The following is a 20,925-nucleotide window of genomic DNA, read 5'->3' as shown; positions in this document are numbered from 1 at the left end:
GGCAGTTTACAGCCCAGTGCAACTGAATGTTGGTTTCTCTAACTTCAAGTAACCCTTGCATATCCTCGCTCTCCATCCCTCCCCAAACCTAGTCATCCTACTAGTTTCACTGCCGTCCTGTTGTGCTTCATTGTCTACATAACTCGTTATCATCTACCCCACAGCCAACAATGGACCATTGTGGGCTCCATCTTTCCTTGATCAATATTGCTTTTTGCATATCTTTCATTCATTTGTTCTATATATCTCTTGTTTCACTTTCCCCTGAACAATGTTCCGTGTAAGGAACATTACCTATTCCTTCTTTCCAGAGCTGCTGTCTAACCCGCTGAGTTACTGAGTATTCAACATTCCAACATCAAAGAATAGTCCTACGCTTCTGTTCTCTAGAAGACGGTGCCTGTACAGCTGAATTAGTTCAGTACTTTGTGTCATTCTTTGTAAACCAGCATCTGCAGTTTCTTCCATCAACCTTACTGTCATCTTCCCTTGCATTTTGGAAACGGTGACTTTAAAAACACAATCTCAGTGAACTTTCGGAGAGGGCAGAAGTTCACAGTAACTGGATATATTACCGCTTGATTAGTCCAGGTGTCTGGGGTTATGGGGAGAAGGCAGGAGAATGGGGTTAGGAGGGAGAGATAAATCAGCCGTGATTGAACGGCAGAGTAGTGCTATTCTGCTCCCATCACTTGTGAACATGAACTTTTGTTGTTAAACTGCAAAGTTAGCCACGGAATAAACACAGAACACCTGTGCTGTGGAATAGCTCATCTGGCCGACTGCATTTTATGGCGAGATGCACAGCTGCTAAATGAATTGTGAGAAGGATTTGCAGTGGGGAACCTGATACTGCTTGGGAAAACTGCAAGTTTATTTACTATGCCTGTCAACCAGACTTTACCTCACCTACCGTGTTATCACATTGTTTCTGGGATTCGTATCTTCTCGTTTGATCAGTGGCAGGGGGTGAGGTGCAGACCAGCTGAGGGGCCGCAAAGGTTCCGGTTGCCCAGTTGGAGGAGGAAGCAACTTGCCACTCCTGTCAATCAGTCGCGGCAGGCGGTAGCTGCGCAGTTCAGCGGCAGAAGCACCTTGTGCTAAACCCCTTGATTCAGCACAGCAAGTGATCGAATAATGACTTAACCAGATCAGGGAATGGTGAGTGAACTTCCAGATTATCAACTTCCATTTACTTCTCACGCTGCCTCGGCAAGGCCAGCAGCATAATCATGGGCGAGTCGCACCCTGGCCACTCCCTCTTCTCCACTCTCCCATTGAGCAAAAGGTATCGAAGTGTGAAAACGCACACCTCCTGATTCAGGGGCAATCTCTTCCCAGCTGATTTCAGGCAACTGTATCATCCTACCACAACCAGAGAGTAGTGCTGAACTACTATCTACCTCATTGGTGACCCTCGGACTATCCTTGATCGGACTTTGATGGCTTTACCTTGCACTAAACGCTATTCTCTTATCATGTATCTATACAGTACACTGTAAATGGCTCGATTGTAATCTTTTTCTTGCATATGGCGTGCACAACCTAAAGTTGTAAGACAACTTGTTCTGTTTGATCTTCTGTTTGTGCACAGGTTGATTGCATTCATCGAAACAGGGTGGACCACGTGAAGGTTGCAATCTCCCACCCCGATTGTAATCATGTACTGTCTTTCTGCTGACTGCATAGCAAGCAACAAAAGCTTTTCACTGTACCTCGGTACACGTGACAATAAACTAAACTGAAACTGAACTGAGATTCACCTACATCTTTCTGTTTTCTTCTTCCTAGGCAGTCCCTCAGCATTGAGGATGACTTGCTTGCACTCTGGTTTGGTGGCTTCTGAGACGGCTGATAAAGGCAGGGTGGAAAACGCTGACTCTCACCATGGATGGAGGTTGTGTGAAGTTTGAAATGCCTTGCCTCTGGACAGTCCACAGCCTATCTTCATCCCAGCGGTAAGGAGAATCTTATGGACGGGTTGGTCACCTGGAATTTTGAGCATTGACTCCTCAATGGTCCACAGTGAGTTACTTCAACCTTCAATCCACTTGTCACTTCGGCAAATTTGATCAATGATTCAATTATACTTTATTGTCACGTGTAGCTAGGAACAGTAAAATGGTTTGTTTTGCATACGACACGGAAAAATCACGCAGCACACCTCACCTGGGGAGTACACACAGTGTCATCACGTTTTGGTGTCATCAAAGTTACGAAAGTTACATAGTTAACAAAGTTCACCGAACTCTCCTGTCTATTACTTGCTGCCTCACATTCTGGGCACCACCCCTGCTGGGTCCCCCTTCATTCTCGGCCAACGAGATGGAGCAGTGGATGAGTAGTGTGTACAATGATCAACTGCTTACACGGTATCTTATGTGCTCCAAATTCATGGTCTTAAAGTGCTCAATACCAGTTCCTTCACCGTTTCGTTTTAATTCACCAGATCACTCCCACACCAGTCTATTGATCTGTGGCCTTCTGCATTGGCAAGACCTGTCTGGGCACATTGCAGCCTGCACATTTGATAGCAGAGCTTTGTGAAGGGGAGACCTTGTCTGATGAATCGGTTGGAAGTCTTTGAGGATGCACAGTGTCTCTTGTCCAGAGTAGGGGAATCAAGGACCATAGGTTTAAGGTGAAGGGGAAAAGATTTAATAGGAATCTGAGAGGGTAATGTTTTCACACAAAGGGTGGTGGGTGTATGGAACAAGCTGCCAGAGAAAGTAGTTGAGGCAGGGACTATCCCAACATTTATCCCAACAAGCGCTGGCAGTGGGACTAGTGTAGCTGGGACATGTGGTCTGGTGTGGGGAAGTTGGGCCGAAGGACCTGTTTCCATACTCAATCACTCTATGACTCTTAAGTAAATAACAGCATACACAAAGGAGACTCAGCTGATATGTAGGAATTAACTGCGGATGATGGTTTATACAAAAGATAGGCACAAAATGCTGGAGAAACTCAGCGGGTGAGGAGGCATCTCTGGAGAAAAAGGATGTATGATGATTTGGGTCGGAACCCATCTTCACTGAAGAACCTTTCTTACCCGAAAAAGGGTTCTGATCAGAAACGTCGATAATGTGCAGGAGAAGAAGGTGAGAGGCCATGGTATCAGAGGGATGATACTAGCATGGATAGAAGGATGGCTAAATGGCATGGCAAAAAGTGGGAATAAAGGGGGTCACTTCTGGTTGGCTGTCAGTGATTAGCGGGGGTTCTGCCGGGGTTAATGCTGGGGATGCTACTCTTCATGGTGGAGATCATATTTTTGTACGAGGGAATTGAAGGCTTAGTGGTACGAAGATAGCTGGAGGGGCAGGTAGTGCAGAGAAGGAAAGGACAGTGCAGAAATACCTGGACAGGTTGGGAGAGTGGGCAAAACAAGTGGCAGATGAAGTACAATGTTGCAAAATGTCATCCATTTTGGTAGAAGGAATAAAGACGTAAACTATTTTCTAAATGGGGAGAGGATTAAGAATTAAGAAGATTGGGATGCTGGTGCAGAATTCCCAAAAAGTTGATTTGTAAGTTGAATCAATAGTAAGGAATGTAATGTGAGCATTTATATCGACAGGGCTAGAATATAAAAGCAGGGATGTAATGCTGAGGCTCTATACTGCACTGGTCAGACTGCATTAAGGGTATTGTGAGCAGTTTTGTGCCCCATATCTGAGGAAGGATGTGCTGGCACTGGAGAGGGTGCAGAGCAGGCTCAGGAGAATTATCCCAGGAATGAGTAAGTTAACATATGAGCATTTGACAGCACTGACCCGATATTTGCTGGTGTTTAGAAAGATGAGAAGGGACCTCATTGAAACTTACTGATTAGTGAAAGGCCTGGAAAGAATGGATGTGGAGAGGATGTTTCCTCCAATGGGTGAGTCTAGAATCAGAGGGTCTAGCCGAGATAAAGGACATACTTTTAGAAAGGAGATGAGGAGGAATTTCTTTAGTCAGAGGGTGGTGAATCTGTGGAATTCTTTGCTACAGAGGGCTGTGGATATTTTTAAGGCAGAGATTGACAGATACTTGATTGGTATGGGTGTCAAGGAGAATGGGGCTAAGCGGAAAAGATATATCAGTCATCACAATCAATCACAATAATACTTGATTTGCCAAGTATGTTTTGCAACATATGTCAGTCATACAAATAAAAAGCAACAGAACACACAAAACACATTTCCACATAAACATCCACCACTGAGATTCTACATTCCTCACTGTGATAGAAGGCGAAAAAAAGTTCAATCTCTTCCCTTAGTTTCTCTCCTTAGGGGGGGGGGGGGGTGGGGGGGGGGGGGGGGGGGGGGGGGGGGAGCCCTCTGTTGACGGGACGATCTTCACTCCCGTAGCTGGCGGCGTTTTGGTCCCTCCGTGTTGGGGCGATTCAGCTCCTGCATCGGGGGGATGTTGGCTCCCCTGCGCTGGGCGATCAAACCCCACGTCGGGGTTATGAACTTACGATATTGTCTGACATGAACTTATGATAGCAAATTCAACAATTTCTATTCAATCCTCTTTCTCTGCTTGTGTCAGAATGAGCCTGCTCTACTATAACAAAGTGTCTCCGAGGATCCTCCAGTGCTTCTACGCAGCGGCGGTGGAAAGCATCTTGTCCGGGAACATTACCATCTGGTTTGGGAATTGCTCTGCCAAGGACAAGAAGGCTCTGCAGAGAGTAGTGCATTCGGCCGAACGCACTATGGGAACTTCACTCACCCCCCTGCAGGAACTATACATCAGGAGGTGCAACTCCAGAGCAAACAAAATCATGAGAGACCTCTTCCACCCCTGCAACGGACTGTTCCAGCTGCTACGGTCAGGCAAACGCCTCCGTTGCCATGCAGTGAGAACGGAGAGGTTGCGAAGGAGTTTCTTCCCAGAGGCAATTCGGACTGTAAACGCCTATCTCACCAGGGACTAACTCTACAGAACGTTTTTCCTTCTATTATTTATTATGTAAAAGAATATGTGTGTTATGATTGTGTTTATAATCTGTTTTGTTGTTTGTCTTTTGCACAAAAGTCCGTGAGCATTGCCACTTTCATTTCACTGCACATCTCGTATGTGTATGTGACAAATAAACTTGACTTGACTTGACTTGACTTGCAGTCTGCAACATTGCATTCTCCTGTAACATGCACATGTCTTTCACTTCACCAGCAGGGTGTAACCTGAAGGGCACTTTCCACAGCTCTGTGTCTTTCCAACTAGCTGCTCTCATTAACCTTTCAACTGGACGGCTTCATCAACAGTTTATAACCACGGGAAACCTATTATTGAAATGATAACAAAGAAGATATCATTGAGGTTGGCAGGTTTGATAAATACCAGCCTCAATGCTTTCAAAGCTTACATCCTGACAGCAAATAAATATATTAAATCGTATCTAACATAAAGTGCTGAAGAAACTCAGCGGGTCGAGCAGCATTTGGGAAGGAAATGGATAGGGGTCATTTCGGGTCGGGACCTTTCTTCGGACTGATTGGAATTGGGGGACAAGTGTTACATCTCCTGTGGTGGCAGGGAAACTACCTGAGTAGGGGATGGTTTAGGTGGGAAGGGTTGAGTGAACCAGGGACATGTGGAGGGAGTGGTCTATGTGGAAAGTGCTATGAGTTGGAGGTGGGAAGATCTGAGTCATTGTAGGATAACGATGACCACTCCCTTCGTATTGAACGTGACAATACCCACTCCACAGCGGCCTACCTACCTGGATTGGCGCGGCCTTTCATGCCGGGATCGACCGGAGCTCCAGCAGCGGCGGGACAGCGCTGGAACATCGCGGGGCTGGCGATGCCTTACCGGGGGTCGCCGTCTGGAGCCCGGAGTGCTGGACCTGCTGCACCAACATCATGGAGCTGCGGTTTGCGGAGCTCCCAACGCGGGCGGCGCTGACTAACAACGCGGGGTCCTGTGACTCTGCCCGGCTCGGCCTGCGGACTCAGGAGCTGCAGACTCCGGCAGCGGAAGACGGCTGATCGGGGGGTCCGGGCCACTGAGGAGGAAGATGCTCACCGTCGGGGTTCGGCGTCGGCGTTCCACTAGCCCGGCGTGAGGGCCTGAACATCGGGCCACCCGGGGCGGCGACTGCGGGTGCTCGGAAGGCCCCGTCCACGGATGAACACGGAGGGGAGGCTGGCTGGACTATGGTGCCTTCCTCACCTTGGTGCCATTTATGTTATGTTGTGTCGTGGACTTTCTGTGTTTGTGCTTTTTTTAAAATTTTAATTCAATTTCAATTTTATTTTTAATATGTTTTATTATTTATTTATTATTTATTTTTATTATTTCTTTGTGATTTTTTTAATGATACTGCCTGTAAGGGAAATTCATTTCGTTGTCTCAAATTGAGACAATGACAATAAATTTGAATACAATACAATACAATACAAAAGCTACTGCCCCATTCCCCCTCTCTTTCGTGCCCTCCCACCCTATTTCGCTCAATATCCTGTGTGCCTCTTCCCCCTCCCTCACACCCCTCTCCCATCGCCCATGGGCCTAATTCAAAACATTGCCTGTCTATTCCCTCCACAGATGCTGACTGACCCCGTGAATCCCTCCAGCACGTTGGTGTTTTGCACAAGAGTCTGGCACCTGCAGTTCCTTGCGTCTTGATGTTCGTGCCCTTGAGTTATAAATTGTGCACCAGTTAGACTACAGCCAGCATTCCTTGCCCATTTCTGGTTGCCATACTGGCGGAAGGATAGGACAACACAAACGTGGTGTAGATCAGACTAGGAAGCTGATCTGTGTGGGTTTTCTCCGAGATCTTCGGTTTCCTCCCACAATCCAAAGACGTACAGGTTTGTAGGTTAATTGGCTTTGGTAAATGTAAAAATTGTCCCTAGTGTGTGTAGGATAGTGTCAAGTCAAGTCAAGTTTATTCGTCACATGCACATACGAGATGTGCAGTGAAATGAAAAGTGGTAATGCTCGCGGACTTTGTGCAAACAACAAACTACAAACAGAATGGAACAGAATCACATATTCTTTTACATATTACATATTGTGGGAGGAAGGAAAAAGGAAAAAAAACAGCAATTAAAAAAACAAAAAAAACAGTAGAATGGTACAGTAAAGTTAGTCCCTGGTGAGGTAGGAGTTTATGCGGGGATCGCAGGTCAGCCTGGACCCGGTGGGCTGAAGGGTCTGTTTCCTTGCTGTATCTCTAAGCTAAACTAAACTAAAACTAAACTGTTGGGACTGGAGAATTGGAGCAATAGGAAATGCTGGATGGAATGATCCGTTATTGCCCTGAAACACTGATTGTTTCTCTCACCAGAGATGCTGCCTGATCTGCTGAAATGTCCTTCTGCTGGTATTTCAGATTTACGTTATTTACAGCTTCTCCGGTTTTTCATGTTAAGCTTGGAAGCTAGTGTGTTGAAACGGGACAATTTCTTATCTTTCCATTCAAACCCACCCCATCTATCAGGATTTTATGGATATTCCCTCGGCTGAAGTTTCCTGCATTTTCTGTTTATATTGTAGATTTCCAGCATCTGTAGTATTGCCAGTAACTAGTAAAAAATAAGGGATACAGAAGTATAGAAAGGAACAGCAGATGTTAGGATATAATGAAGATAGACACAATGTGCTGTAGTAACTCAGCGGGTCAGGCAGCATCTCTGTAGAAAAAGGGTGGGTGACGTTGTACGTTGGGACCCTTCGTCAGACTTTAGTCAGACTTTAGTTTATACAAAAAGTGTTGGTTAGTTCACTGAAGTTAATTCTTTTCATTTCTATGAACTGTGATACTTTATTTTCTCTTTGTTATTTTCGCAGATATTGAGAGTGCAGTGGACAAGATCTGTACACTTCAGACAATATGGCATTGAGCGAATTGAATCTTAGCTGCAAATAAAATGTGATTATTAAACAATTTAACAAACATTGTGAGGTTAGGATGAAGATCTAACGGAATTCATCTGAGCTGTTACAGATCTTTTGCAAAGGATTTGTTTATCTGCTTGAGGTGAGAGTTATAGAGTCATAGAAATGGGCCCTTGAGTCCAATTCATCCCAGCTGACTAAGATGCCATCTACACTAATATTGTTTTCCTGCTTTTGGCTCCATTGCTTTCCTATCCATGTACGTGTCTAAATGCTTTTAAAGTCCTATAATTATGCCTTCCTCCACCATCTCCTCTAGTACCTTAGAACATACGAAGCATAGAAAAAAAGGTGCAGGACAATAGACAATATAGACAATAAACAATAGGTGCAGGAGTAGGCCATTCGGCCCTTCAAGCCAGCACTGCCATTCAATATGATCGTGGCTGATCATCCACAATCAGTACCCCGTTCCTGCCATCTCTCCATATCCCCTAATTCCGCTATCCCAAGAGCTCTACCTAACTCTCTCTTGAAAGCATCCAGAGAACCAGCCTTCACCGCCCTCTGAGGCAGAGAATTCCACACACTCACAACTCCTGGTGTGAAAAAGCTTTTCCTCATCTCCGTTCTAAATGGCTTACCACTTATTCTTAAACTATGGCCTGGTTCCTGGACTCACCCAACATTGGGAACATATTTCCTGCCTCTAGCGTGTCCAAACCCTTACTAATCTTATTGTTTCAATAAGATTCCCTCTCATCCTTCTAAATTCCGAATATACTAGACTAAGTGGGACCCGTTGGGTCCCAGCATCACACAGGAGAGCTGGTCATCCAACGCAATATTCCACCTCTCCACCAATTCTAATATTGGTGGCCAGTTGGGGGGGGAGGGAGACTTTCTGGAGCACTAGTATGGGTGTTGTGGGCTGAAGGGACTGGTTTCCAGAGGGCTAGTATGCAAATTGTGCGCCAAATGGATTATTGGGCTGGCGTCTCAGTCAATCAAGCCTGTTGTGCTGGCAACTCACTCACGGCTGGTGGGCTGGTAGTTGACTCACGGCTAATCCTTGAAATTCTATTTCAAGCAGGGTATAAGGCCATCAAATTCAAGTGCAGTTTCTTACCACTTCTAGTAGGGTGCAAGGCCACCAAATTCAAGTGCAGTTTCATACCATTTGAAGTAGGGTGCAAAGCCACTAAAGACAGCGAGTCGTGACCTCTCCCTCCTCCATCTTGCAGAGACTGAGCCACACCCACATTTCCGGGTTTTATAACCCCACCCCCCCACCGGAAAAGGTGTGGCTTTCATGGAGTGATTGACAGGAGAAAGATTCTCAACATTAAAAAAAAAAAAACTAATAACACTTTTACTTTTCATTGATGGGAAGAATTCTCTGCACCTGCTCAGCGGAGTAAGATGGCCAAAAATCACAGCCGTAAGTGGTAGCGTTTTATCTAAAATCAATATACAGTGCAAACAGGAAGTAAGTGCATTTACAGTAGTGCCTTTTAACTTCAAGCCAAAGCACCCTAGCCGCCATTTGCAGTAAGTAGTGCATTTCAACTTCATGCCACCATTTGCAGTAAGTGGTGTCTTTCAACTTCAAACCACACCCAAGCCACCATTTGCAGTAAGTAGTGCCTTTCGACTTCATGCCACCATTTGCAGCAAGTGGTGTCTTTCAACTTCAAAGCTCCCAAGCCACCATTTGCAGTAAGTGGTGTCTTTCAACTTCAACCCACACCCAAGCCACCATTTGCAGTGTAGTGCCTTTCAACTTCAAGCCAAAGCAACCAAGCCACCATTTGCAGTAAGTACTGCCTTTCAACTTCATGCCAAAGCAACCAATCCACCATTTGCAGTAAGTAGTGCCTTTCAACATCATGCCACCATTTGCAGTAAGTGGTGCCTTTCAACTTCAAGCCAAAGCAACCAAGCCACCATTTGCAGTAAGTAGTGCCTTTCAACTTCAAGCCAAAGCAACCAAAGGAGGGAAGGAGTGAGGGGGGCTTTCTGGAGCGCTAGTATGAACCATTTTAGAACCAATAAACACTTTCTTTGCAAGCTTTAGAACCAATAGACATTTTTTGCCAGCTTTAGAACCAATAGTCATTTTTTTGCAAGCTTTAGAACCAATAGACATTTTTTGCAAGCTTTAGAACCAATAGACATTTTTTTTGCAAGCTTTAGAACCAATAGACACTTTTTGCAAGCTTTAGAACCAATAGACATTTTTTGCAAGCTTTAGAACCAAGAGAGACACTTTTTGCAAGCTTTAGAACCAATAGACATTTTTTTTGCAAGCTTTAGAACCAATGGACATTTTTTTTTAGAACGAATAGACATTTTTTGCAAGCTTTAGAAACAATAGACATTTTTTGCAAGCTTTAGAACCAATAGACATTTTTTGCAAGCTTTAGAACCAATAGACATTTTTTTTGCAAGCTTTAGAACCAATAGACATTTTTTGCAAGCTTTAGAATCAATAGACATTTTTTTGCAAGCTTTAGAACCAATAGAGATTTTTTTGCAAGCTTTAGAACCAATAGAGACACTTTTTGCAAGCTTTAGAACCAATAGACAATTTTTGCAAGCTTTAGAACTAATAGACATTTTTTGCAAGCTTTAGAACCTATAGACATTTTTTTGCAAGCTTTAGAACCAATAGTCATTTTTTTTGCAAGCTTTAGAGCCAATAGACATTTTAGAACCACTAAGGGCACTTACATTTGAGTAGACATGTGTTCAGTGTTATTCACATCTCAGAGAAAGGTGACCCTCTGCCTTCCTCCATCTTGAAGAGACTGTGTGGCACACCACTTCCTGGTTTTATAGTCCCTCCCCCCTGCTGCCAGCGGGGGCAGCAGAGAGAATGGGGAATTTTGTAAAAACATTAATATCTCTGTCATGTTTAATTGACGGGAAAAATCCTTGGCACACATGTGGCGGAGGGGGACTCTGAGCAAGGTGGCCAAAAATGACGGCCGTAGGTGGCGGCGTTCTCTCGGAAATCGCAGCACAGATGGCCAAAACCGGTAAAGAACAGACTAGTAAGATAGATAGATAGATAGATAGATAGATAGATAGATTAGTAAGATAGATAGATAGATAGATAGATAGATAGATAGATAGATAGATAGACAGACTATATGTTTTCCCTTTATTCTGTATCTGTACACTGTGGACAGCTCAAATATAGTCTTTCCATTGACATGATAGCATACAACAAAAGCTTTTCACTGGCCTCGGTGTACGTGACACTAAACTAGAATGAACCAAACTAAAAACTAAATTAAACTAATATGTTTCGTTCTCGTGATGGAAGCAGTAATCATTCAGCTTTAAATTAATTCATGCCTCTGTTAATGTTGTGGGGTAAAGTAATTGTTAATAGACATTAAACAATGACAGCACGGACAGTAACTTATATCTGAAGATCATAATGTTCCCTTTATAAATGGTTTTGAGGCGACTTTGAAATATAATCTCATGGAACTATTTGTGATATTGCTTTTGGGTTTATTAATCCATATTGAAAGATGAAGTAACAACTAATATGATTATTCCATTACAACACAGTTGTACATATAGAAGCATTCGGTATTGGTTTTCATTTTCCATTTATTCTCAGGATGTGGTCAAGACACATTATTCTCACCTCTAAATTGAGTGGCTTGTTAACTCAATTGAAAGAGTGGTTAGAGCCAATCTTGTGGTGGAGATTGCCAGATCATATATAGGCTATTAAAACAAGAGTCACTTGCCCACTATGGAAACACGGATTGGATTTTTACAAGATTCCAGTAATTCAACTTGGTTTTGTTAGCGGAAAACCCACAAAATACCAGACTTATACCCGTTCACATTTCCCTGCAGTGGAATTTAAATTCAAAACATCTTTATTGCCAGCAGCACGACACAATTATTGTAAATGCATCTTTCTATTGTCAAATAGAAAACTTTACCTGGAGAAATCAATCTTTCACTCTGGATTCAGCACTTCAGATGAAACCCTTATTGGAAAGGCATTTATATCCAAAAGCTCAATCTTAGATTAGTTTAGTTTAGTTTAATTTAGAGATACAGGCCCTTCGGCCCACCGAGTCCATGCAGATCAGTGATCCCCGCATACTAACACTGTCTTGCACACTCCAAGAGCAATTTACAATTTTACCAAGCCAACTAGCCTCACAAAACCTGTACCAAGAGTCAAGAGTCAAGAGTCAATTTAATTGTCATTTTAATTGTCATTTGGACCCCTGGAGGTCCAAACGAAATGCCGTTTCTGCAGCCATACATTACATTACACACAAATAGACCCCAGACACAACATAATTACATTTAACATAAACATCCATCACATAACTGTGATGGAAGGCCAAAAAAAAAACTTATCTCTCCCCTGCACTCTCCCCCCCCCCCCGATGTCAGAGTCAAAGTCAAAGCCCCCGGCTGGCGATGGCGATTGTCCCGCGACCATTGAAGCCACGCCGGGTGGTGCGAGGTCGCACACGGGGTCTTGGTGTTGGAGCCCCCGGTGTGCGCTCGGAAAGTCCCGCGGCCGTTCCAGCCGCGCGGGGCAATGGTGTTAGGCCCCGCTCCAGGAGCTCTTCAACCCCGCAACACGGGCGGGAGAATTCGCTGCTGCAGGAGCCCCGAAAAGCGGTCTCTCTCCAGGGAGCCGCGCGGGGTCGTCCGAGCCGTCCGCAGACCCGCAGTAGCAGCCTCCGACTCAGCAGCAGCAGCGGCATCGGCAGCAGCAGCAGCAGCAGCGGCAGCAGCAGCGCTCCTCCACCACTCCACCCGCTCCGGTCTCGGCCAGCTCCGCGACGGCGATGGTGAGTCGGCACCAGAGTCCCCGGCTTCTTCCCGTTGGAGGCCGCTCCTCGTTGCGGCCTCAACGACACCTGAGACCCGACGAGAAAAGGTCGGGTCTCCAGTGCAGGGAGAGATTCAAAAGTTTCCCCCCCCCCTCCCACCCCACCCCCATCCCCCCACACACACACCCCAACATAAAATAACAAAAACTACACAGAAACACAGACAAAAAATAACAAAAACGCGGACAGGCTGCAGAGGCCGCTGCTGACCAGAGCCGCGCCGCCTACCGGAGACCGTACCCTTTTGTAGATTGGTTATTGCATGTGAACCAATCTGAGTAATGTATTAACATTAACTCCACCTTACTGTACACTTTACATTAACACTCACTTCCCATATTACGTAGTAACACCGGTGGTAGAGATGAACTAACAACGTATTGCACTGCACCGCCATGACTGATGTTAAAGTTGACTTTGAACACCAGACTGTGTCTGTACAGTTGTTTACATGTTCTTAACATGTTTACATGGTCAGAATGGCTGGAAATTACCCATTCCGTCTGCCTATCATGTTTTATTTGCATTTTATTAGTTTTGATTTTTTTTAGTTTGATCTTTTACTACGATGGCTCACCCGTGCTGCAAGCCAACACAGCTCATCTTTGATGCAGACATAGGCGAGCGATGGAGGCTCTTTGAAATTGACTATGAGCACTACATCAATATCGCCCATCGCAACGATCCAGATAAAGTCAAGGCATCGCTCCTGCTCAACCTGGCTGGACCCGAGGCTATGATTTGTGCACAAACCTTCGACTTTGCGCCACCTGTGTTCGACGGGAACGGCCAGGTGGTGGTCCCAGCTGAGACGATGCGCAAACCTAACGTGCTGTTGTGTAAATTCCGTGAGCTATTGAACATACCATCTAACTGCATTCTAGAGAGAGCAAAGTTCTCTGCACAACAACAGTAAGTAAGTAAGTAAGTTTATTGGCCAAGTATTTACATACAAGGAATTTGCCTTGGTGCTCCGCCCACAAGTAACAACATGACATACAGTGACAGTTACGAATGACTCAGAAAACACTAAACATTAATAATAATAAAACATTAATAATAAAACACCATTGATGAAGCATGTGAACCAACAAAATACCAGATCAAAGGGAGGCTGTTTTTTGGCTGTTCAGTAGAGCAACTACTCGTGGATAAAAACTGTTTTTATGTCTGGCTGTGGCAGCTTTGATAATCCGGAGTCACCTTCCAGAGGGAAGTGATTCAAAGAGTTTTTGGTCAGGGTGAGAGGGGTCAGAGATGATCTTGCTCGCTCGCTTCCTGGCCCTTGCAGTGTACAGTTCATCAATGGAGGGAAGGTTGCAGCCAATAGGAAAATTAGGATTAGGAAAAGGGCCGATTAGGAAAAGGGGAGATGCAACGAGACCTGGGTGTCATGGTACACCAGTCGTTGAAAGTAGGCATGCAGGTGCAGCAGGCAGTGAAGAAAGTGAATAGTATGTTAGCATTCATAGCAAAAGGATTTGAGTATAGGAGCAAGGAGGTTCTACTGCAGTTGTACAGGGTCTTGGTGAGACCACACCTGGAGTATTGCGTACAGTTTTGGTCTCCTAATCTGAGGAAAGACCTTCTTGCCATAGAGGGAGTACAGAGAAGGTTCACCAGACTGATTCCTGGGATGTCAGGACTTTCATATGAAGAAAGACTGGATAGACTCGGCTTGTACTCGCTAGAATTTAGAAGATTGAGGGGGAACTTATAGAAACTTACAAAATTCTTAAGCGGTTGGACAGGCTAGATGCAGGAAGATTGTTCCCGATGTTGGGGAAGTCCAGAACAAGGGGTCACAGTTTAAGGATAAGGGGGAAATCGTTTAGGACAGAGATGAGGAAAACATTTTTCACACTTAGAGTGGTGAATCTCTGGAATTCTCTGCCACAGAAGGTTGTTGAGGCCAGTTCATTGGCTATATTTAAGAGGGAGTTAGATGTGGCCCTTATGGCTAAAGGGATCAGGGGGTATGGAGAGAAGGCAGGTACAGGATACTGAGTTGGATGATCAGCCATGATCTTATTGAATGGCAGTGCATACTCGAAGGACCGAATTGCCTACTCCTGCACCTAATTTCTATGTTTCTATGTTAATAACCTTCTCTGCTGATCAGACGATTCGCTGCAGCCTCCAGGTATCATGCTTGGAGGCTGAGCCAAAACAGACCATGATGGAAAATGTGAGAACAGACTCTACGATGGCCATGTAGAATTGGACCATCATTGCCTGTGGCAGATTGTGCATCGTCAGCTGCCTGATGAACCTGTGGTACATTTCATTTGTGATTTGAAGTACATGGACCCAAGATGTCGCTTTGGTGAGATAATTAATGAGTTTATACGCGACAAAATCGTTAGCGCCTTGAGTGATCGGAAGCTCAGAACAGATCTACTGCGAAATGCTGACCTGACTCTTGAACAGGCTGTGCATGCCTGCCGTATGTCGGAGGTTGTAGCCCCACTGGGTGATCAGCTTGACACTCAGAAACATGATGTTTATCTGACCGGTTTCAGTAACCGAACCGTGACAGCTGCCACTAAAAGATTTGTGAAAAAGCCACCGCAGTGGTGCGTTAACTGCAACTATTTCCATAATAGAGGTCGCCAGCTTTGCCCAGCAAACGGAAAATCATGTAATTGCTGTAAGAAAATGAATCATTTGGCCGCATGCTGTCATTCTCGTGGGAACCCTAGTGCGAATTCAAAGTCTAATCTACACCTGCTGCTGCAAGACACAACAGTCTCCGACTCCCTTGAACGGTTCGAAGCTGCCCACGAGGATGAAACAATTATCTCATGCGATAGTTCTGCTGTTCACACTCTCCTCCGCACATCTGGTAAGCCCTTGGACCCTGCTGTTACCGTGCGCATCAATAACAAGTCTGTTATTGTTAATGTGGACATGGAGGCGCGCGTGCACATAATGTCCCTGAAGGTTTATAACAAGATGAGAAATAATAAGACCTTGACTAAGGATGCCTTTACCTTGCATGGGAGGGAAGGTTCTGCACCCTCTCGGAAAACCTGATTTCAAGTGTGTAGTGGACAATGTCACTAAAAATCTAATTTTCTACATTGTGAACTCGAACTCTGAGACTTTGTTGGGAATCCATGCCTGCCACGACCTGGGTTTAGTGTCCTTCGGATGCGGTGTTTACAAACTATGCCTGTCTGATGAGCCAACACAACAACTCCTTTCCTTCTATCAAGATTTGTTCGATGACAACCTGAGCAAGTTGCCAATGACTTGTAAGATCACTATTGACCCCACTGCTGTCCCAGCAGTCCGTGCATCTCGCCGCATACTCCATGCTATGCGTGACAGAATTCAAGCCGAACTGAGACTCATGGTGTCCCTGGGGGTACTGGCAGAAATAAGTGAACCCACCGACTGGGTCTCCACTATGGTTGTTACAAAGAAGAAAGACAAAGACAACCATGAGTGCATTAACATAGAAACATAGAAACATAGAAAATAGGTGCAGGAGTAGGCCATTCGGCCCTTCGATATAGCCAATGAACTGGCCTCAACTACCTTCTGTGGCAGAGAATTACAGAGATTCACCACTGTGTGAAAAATGTTTTCCTCATCTCGGTCCTAAAAGATTTCCCCCTTATCCTTAAACTGTGACCCCCTTGTTCTGGACTTCCCCCAACATCAGGAAACAATCTTCCTGCATCTAGCCTGTCCAGCCCCTTAAGAATTTTGTAAGTTTCTATAAGATCCCCCCTCAATCTTCTAAATTCTAGCGAGTACAAGCCGAGTCTGTCCAGTCTTTCTTCACATGAAAGTCCTGACATCCCAGGAATCAGTCTGGTGAACCTTCTCTATACTCCCTCTATGGCAAGAATGTCTTTCCTCAGATTAGGAGACCAAAACTGTACGCAATACCCCAGGTGTGGTCTCACCAAGACCCTGTTCAACTGCAGTAGAACCTCCCTGTTCCTATACTCAAATCCAAGAGACCTGAACACGGCTATTAAACGCCCATACTACCCGATGAGAACCATCAAAGATGTTGCAGCTCAACTCGGTCATGCAACAGTGTTCTCAGTACTAGATGCCAAGCACTTGTTTTGGCAGATACCCCTAGATGATGTGTCCTCAAACCTCACTACATTTGCCACACCATTTGGTAGATTCAAGTTCCACAGAATGCCATTTGGAATCAACTCAGCCAGCGAGGTCTTTCAGAGAGCTATGGAACAGCTGTTCACAGGCTACCCATGTGCTATCATCATTGATGACATTCTGGTGTACGGCCATAACTGAGCGGAGCACGATTCTAATTTTAAAATGATTCTGGACAGGGTACGCGAGGTCAACCTGAGGTTCAACCCCATGAAGTGCAAGTTTCATATCTCAGAGATTACTTATGTCAGACATGTGTTCACAAGCAAAGGGTTAAAGCCGGACCCTAAGAAGACTGCAGCCATTAATGAACTGCCTGCTCCCACAGACGTCCACAGCCTCCAGCGTTTCCTGGGTATGGTTAACTATCTGGGCAAGTTCATACCCAACCTCAGCGAACTTATCTCACCACTGAGACAGCTCACCCACAAGGGCACTGCCTGGACCTGGTACCAGCAACACGGGCAAGTGTTCGACTCTTTAAAGCTTCAGTTAGCCAGTGGCCCCACCTTGATGTATTTCGACCTCAAGCTGCCAATCACTATCGCCTGCGATACCTTGCAATACGGTTTAGGCGCAGCCTGCCTGCAAACATCAGCTGGCAGCACCGTGTTACCTGTATCGTACGCCTCTCGCACCATGACAGAGACCGAGCAGCGCTATGCCCAAATTGAAAAGGAGCTGCTAGCCGTCGTTTTTGCATGTTCCAAGTTTAAAGACTTTATCTTTGGGGAAACCATTGCAATTGAAACTGACCACCAACCCCTGGTCACCATCCCTGAACAAACCTATTCACGTGCGCACCTGCACGTTTGCAGCGCATGATGATGCAGCTCCAGCGTTTTGATTTCCACATTGTTTACAAAAAGGGCAAAGATATGCTCATCGCCGACACTCTCTCTCTCGAGCACCACGGGCATCCTGCGAACAAAATCCCTTTTGAGTACGATGAGCTTGCTGTCCTTAAAGTCGACTTCATCCCCACGGAATGACTGCGTCGCTTGGCGGAACACACAGCAGCTGATCGAAAGCTACAGCTGCTCCCAAAGTTGGCCCACAAAACAAACCAACACACCACTAGATATAGAGCTATTCTTCTTAGTTCGCGATGAACTGGTGATACAAGCCGGGATCATTGTCAAGGGTCACAAAGTTGTGATTCCCACATCCCTGCAAGATGAATACTACAAAGATGCCCACAGCAGCCACCCAGGTACTGAGGCTACGCTTGCCCGTGCCCAAAGCATGTTTTATTGGCCAGGAATGGCCAAATACATGCGTGAAAAAACAGCATTCTGCCCCATTTGCAACAGTCTGGCACCCTGCCAACAGAAAGAGCCTCTCCTGCAACAAACTGCTCCAGAGTTACCATGGACATCCCTCGCTGCGGATTTTTTTGAATGGCACGGCAAACACTACCTAGTTCTGGTCAATTCCTATTCCAATTGGTTTGAACTTGATCTGCTGCTGACCATTACGTCTGAGATGGTTATACAAAAGCTTCAGAGACATTTACCTGAACACGGCGCACCAGTTTGACTGCAAACTGACAATGGGAGACAGTTCACCAGCCAGGCATTCAAAAACGTTGCCAGACTTTGTTACCAGCAGCCTCGAATACCATCAATCCAACGTGATGAGCGTGCTGTCAGGAGCGCAAAACAGTTAATGGAACGTTTGCATCTTGCCAATTCCGATGTCTACCTTGACCTGAGCAACATTTCCAGGGATGGTGTTCTAGGCTCTCCCGCCCAGCGGCTGATGTCTCGCACGACATGGCTCCAGCTCCCCGTCGCCCAGCAACAGCTGAGGCCACAGGTGCTCAAACCTGCTGCAGTTCAGAAGCGCATTCAGGAGAAACATGATGTCCAGGAGTGCTCCAAGCCAAGCAAACCACAAACCTTTACTGTAAGGTCAAGTGGTTCGCCTGCAGACTGCAGTTGGACATACCCGCCTGGGTTTTATTGAGGGGCCGGTGAAGTAACCTCGTTCCTACCTTGTGAACGTCGATGGTGTTCTGTGCCGTCAACATCTTCTGCCCGTGAACGAACCGCGACCATCTCCTCCCGAGTCCTTACGCACCGCCGTTGGTTTTCAAGACGCCTGCTGCTGTTGTTTGTCCCAGACCCCCTGACCCCAGCATGTTCTCCCCGCATCGTTCGGTTCCCTCATCCCCAAGGCCTCTAGTCATTCCCAGTGCCCCTAGTCCTGCAAGCTCGCCCCGCCATTTCTCTCCAGGCTCCCCGGCTACGTTTTCCTTCTCGTGTTCTCCACCACCCAGCCCTACTAATTTTTCCAGAACGGAGGGGGATGGTTGGTCCGTATGCGTTCGGGTTGGGTTAGCAAACCGCCTGACAGCTACGGCGAGTATATGAACCGCATGTGTTTTAACAACTAGTGAATAACTCTATTCTCTACGGGGAAGGATGTAGATTGGTTATTGCATGTGAACCAATCAGAGTAATGTATTAACATTAATTCCACCTTGCTGTACACTTTATATTAACGCTCACTTCCCATATTACGTAGTTACACTGGTGGTGGAGATGAACTAAGAACGTATTGCACTGCACCACCATGACTGATGATTAAAGCTGACTGAACACCAGACTGTGTCTGTACAGTTCTTTACATGTTTACATGTTCTTAACTTCAAAGGTATCAAAGGTATTTTATTGGTCACATTCACATACACCTAGGTGTAGTGAAGTGAAATGCTTCTTGCCATTTTGCAGCACATAAAGAAGGAATACTGACATAACATTAATAAGAGTTTTAAACATAAAGAACATCCCCCCACAATGGTTCCCATTATGAGGGAAGGCACAAAGTCCAGTCCCCAACCCCAGTTCACCCATAGTCAGGCCTATTGAGGCCTCCACAGTTGCCTCTACGGAGGCCCGATGTTCCAGGCCGTTCTCGCCGGGTGATGTTGCTCCGGCGTCGGGAGAGTCCTCTCTGCGGCTTGGGAACCCTGGAATGGCCGCTTCCGTACTGGAGGCCGTGGCTTCCGAAGCCAACAAGGCCGCGCCGGTTGGAGCTCCACAACTGGCGATCTCATCTAGAGATCCCAGGCTCCCGGTGTAAAGTCAGCGCCGCCGCCCACAGCTGGTCGCTCCACAGTCCCGCAGCTCCGCGATGTTTTCCTCGGCGATCTTCAGCTCACCGGAGCTCCAGTGCAGCGACCCGGGCAAGGCATCGCCCGCTCCGCGATAGCGCTCCAGCGCTGTGCCGCCGAAGCCGAGGTTCTGGGCGGTCCCCGACAGGAAACACCACTCCAGGCCCGCTGGTAGGCCGCGAGGACGGGTCGAAGCTGCAGCCCGGAGAAAAGCTGCCTCTCCGACCTGGTAGGGACCCTGAAAGGTAGTTTCCCCCTTCCCCTCCCCCCCCACATAAAAAAGTCTAGACCTCCAAACAAAACACTAACTAAAATAAAAAGATGAAAAGACAGACAGCTGCTAGCTGGGCAGCCGTGCACAGGACAGCGCCCCCTTATTTACACCTTTGAAGTGTGGGAGGAAACCTGAACACCCAGAGAAAACCCACACAGGTCACGGGGAGAAGGGGCAAGCTCCGTACAGACAGCAGCCTATTCTAAAGATGCATCCTTTTTTTCTGCAGCTGTGTCCTCGAGTCCTAGATTTTCCCACCACTGGAACCATCCTCTTCACATGAGCGGTGATCACATTGGAAGATATAATATTGTTACAGTGCTTGGCAGGGTGGATGCAGGAATATTTCCTCAGGTTGGGATTTTAGTTTGTAGACACAGCACAGAAACAGGCCATTCAGGCCACCGAGTCCGCATCGACCATCGATCCCTGTATATAAACATTATCCTGCACACTCTGGGAACAATTTACACATACACCAAGCCAATTAACCTACATACGTGTACGTCTTTGGAGTGTGGGAGGAAACCAAAGATCTCGGAGATAAACCTTGTGGTCACTGGGAGAACGTTCAAACTCCGTGTAGACAGCACCCATAGTCGGGATCGAACCCGGGTCTCTAGCGCTGCTAGGTAGCAACTACCACTGTGCCACTTGGATTT

The 20,925-nt window shown here is 46.1% G+C and overlaps 1 long non-coding RNA gene across 2 annotated transcripts; it reads left to right on the top strand.

The window, feature by feature from the left end:
* The first annotated feature begins 246 nt into the window (after nucleotides 1-246).
* LOC129698167 (uncharacterized) lies at nucleotides 247-8,146 on the top strand. 2 transcript variants are annotated; one of them, XR_008723641.1, is made up of 4 exons: nucleotides 247-1,161; nucleotides 1,792-2,025; nucleotides 5,170-5,316; nucleotides 7,798-8,146. It is a non-coding gene; the product is annotated as an uncharacterized LOC129698167 (long non-coding RNA). The 2 variants fall into 2 exon arrangements; XR_008723645.1 differs by lacking the exon at nucleotides 5,170-5,316 and having other exon boundaries at nucleotides 553-1,161.
* Nucleotides 8,147-20,925: the final 12,779 nt, after the last annotated feature.

Source organism: Leucoraja erinacea, chromosome 1 (genome assembly GCF_028641065.1).
Source record: "Leucoraja erinacea ecotype New England chromosome 1, Leri_hhj_1, whole genome shotgun sequence".
NCBI classification, from domain to species: Eukaryota; Metazoa; Chordata; class Chondrichthyes; order Rajiformes; family Rajidae; genus Leucoraja; species Leucoraja erinaceus.
Note: the sequence above shows the minus strand (reverse complement) of the source record. Positions and strands in the feature narration are given on the sequence as shown.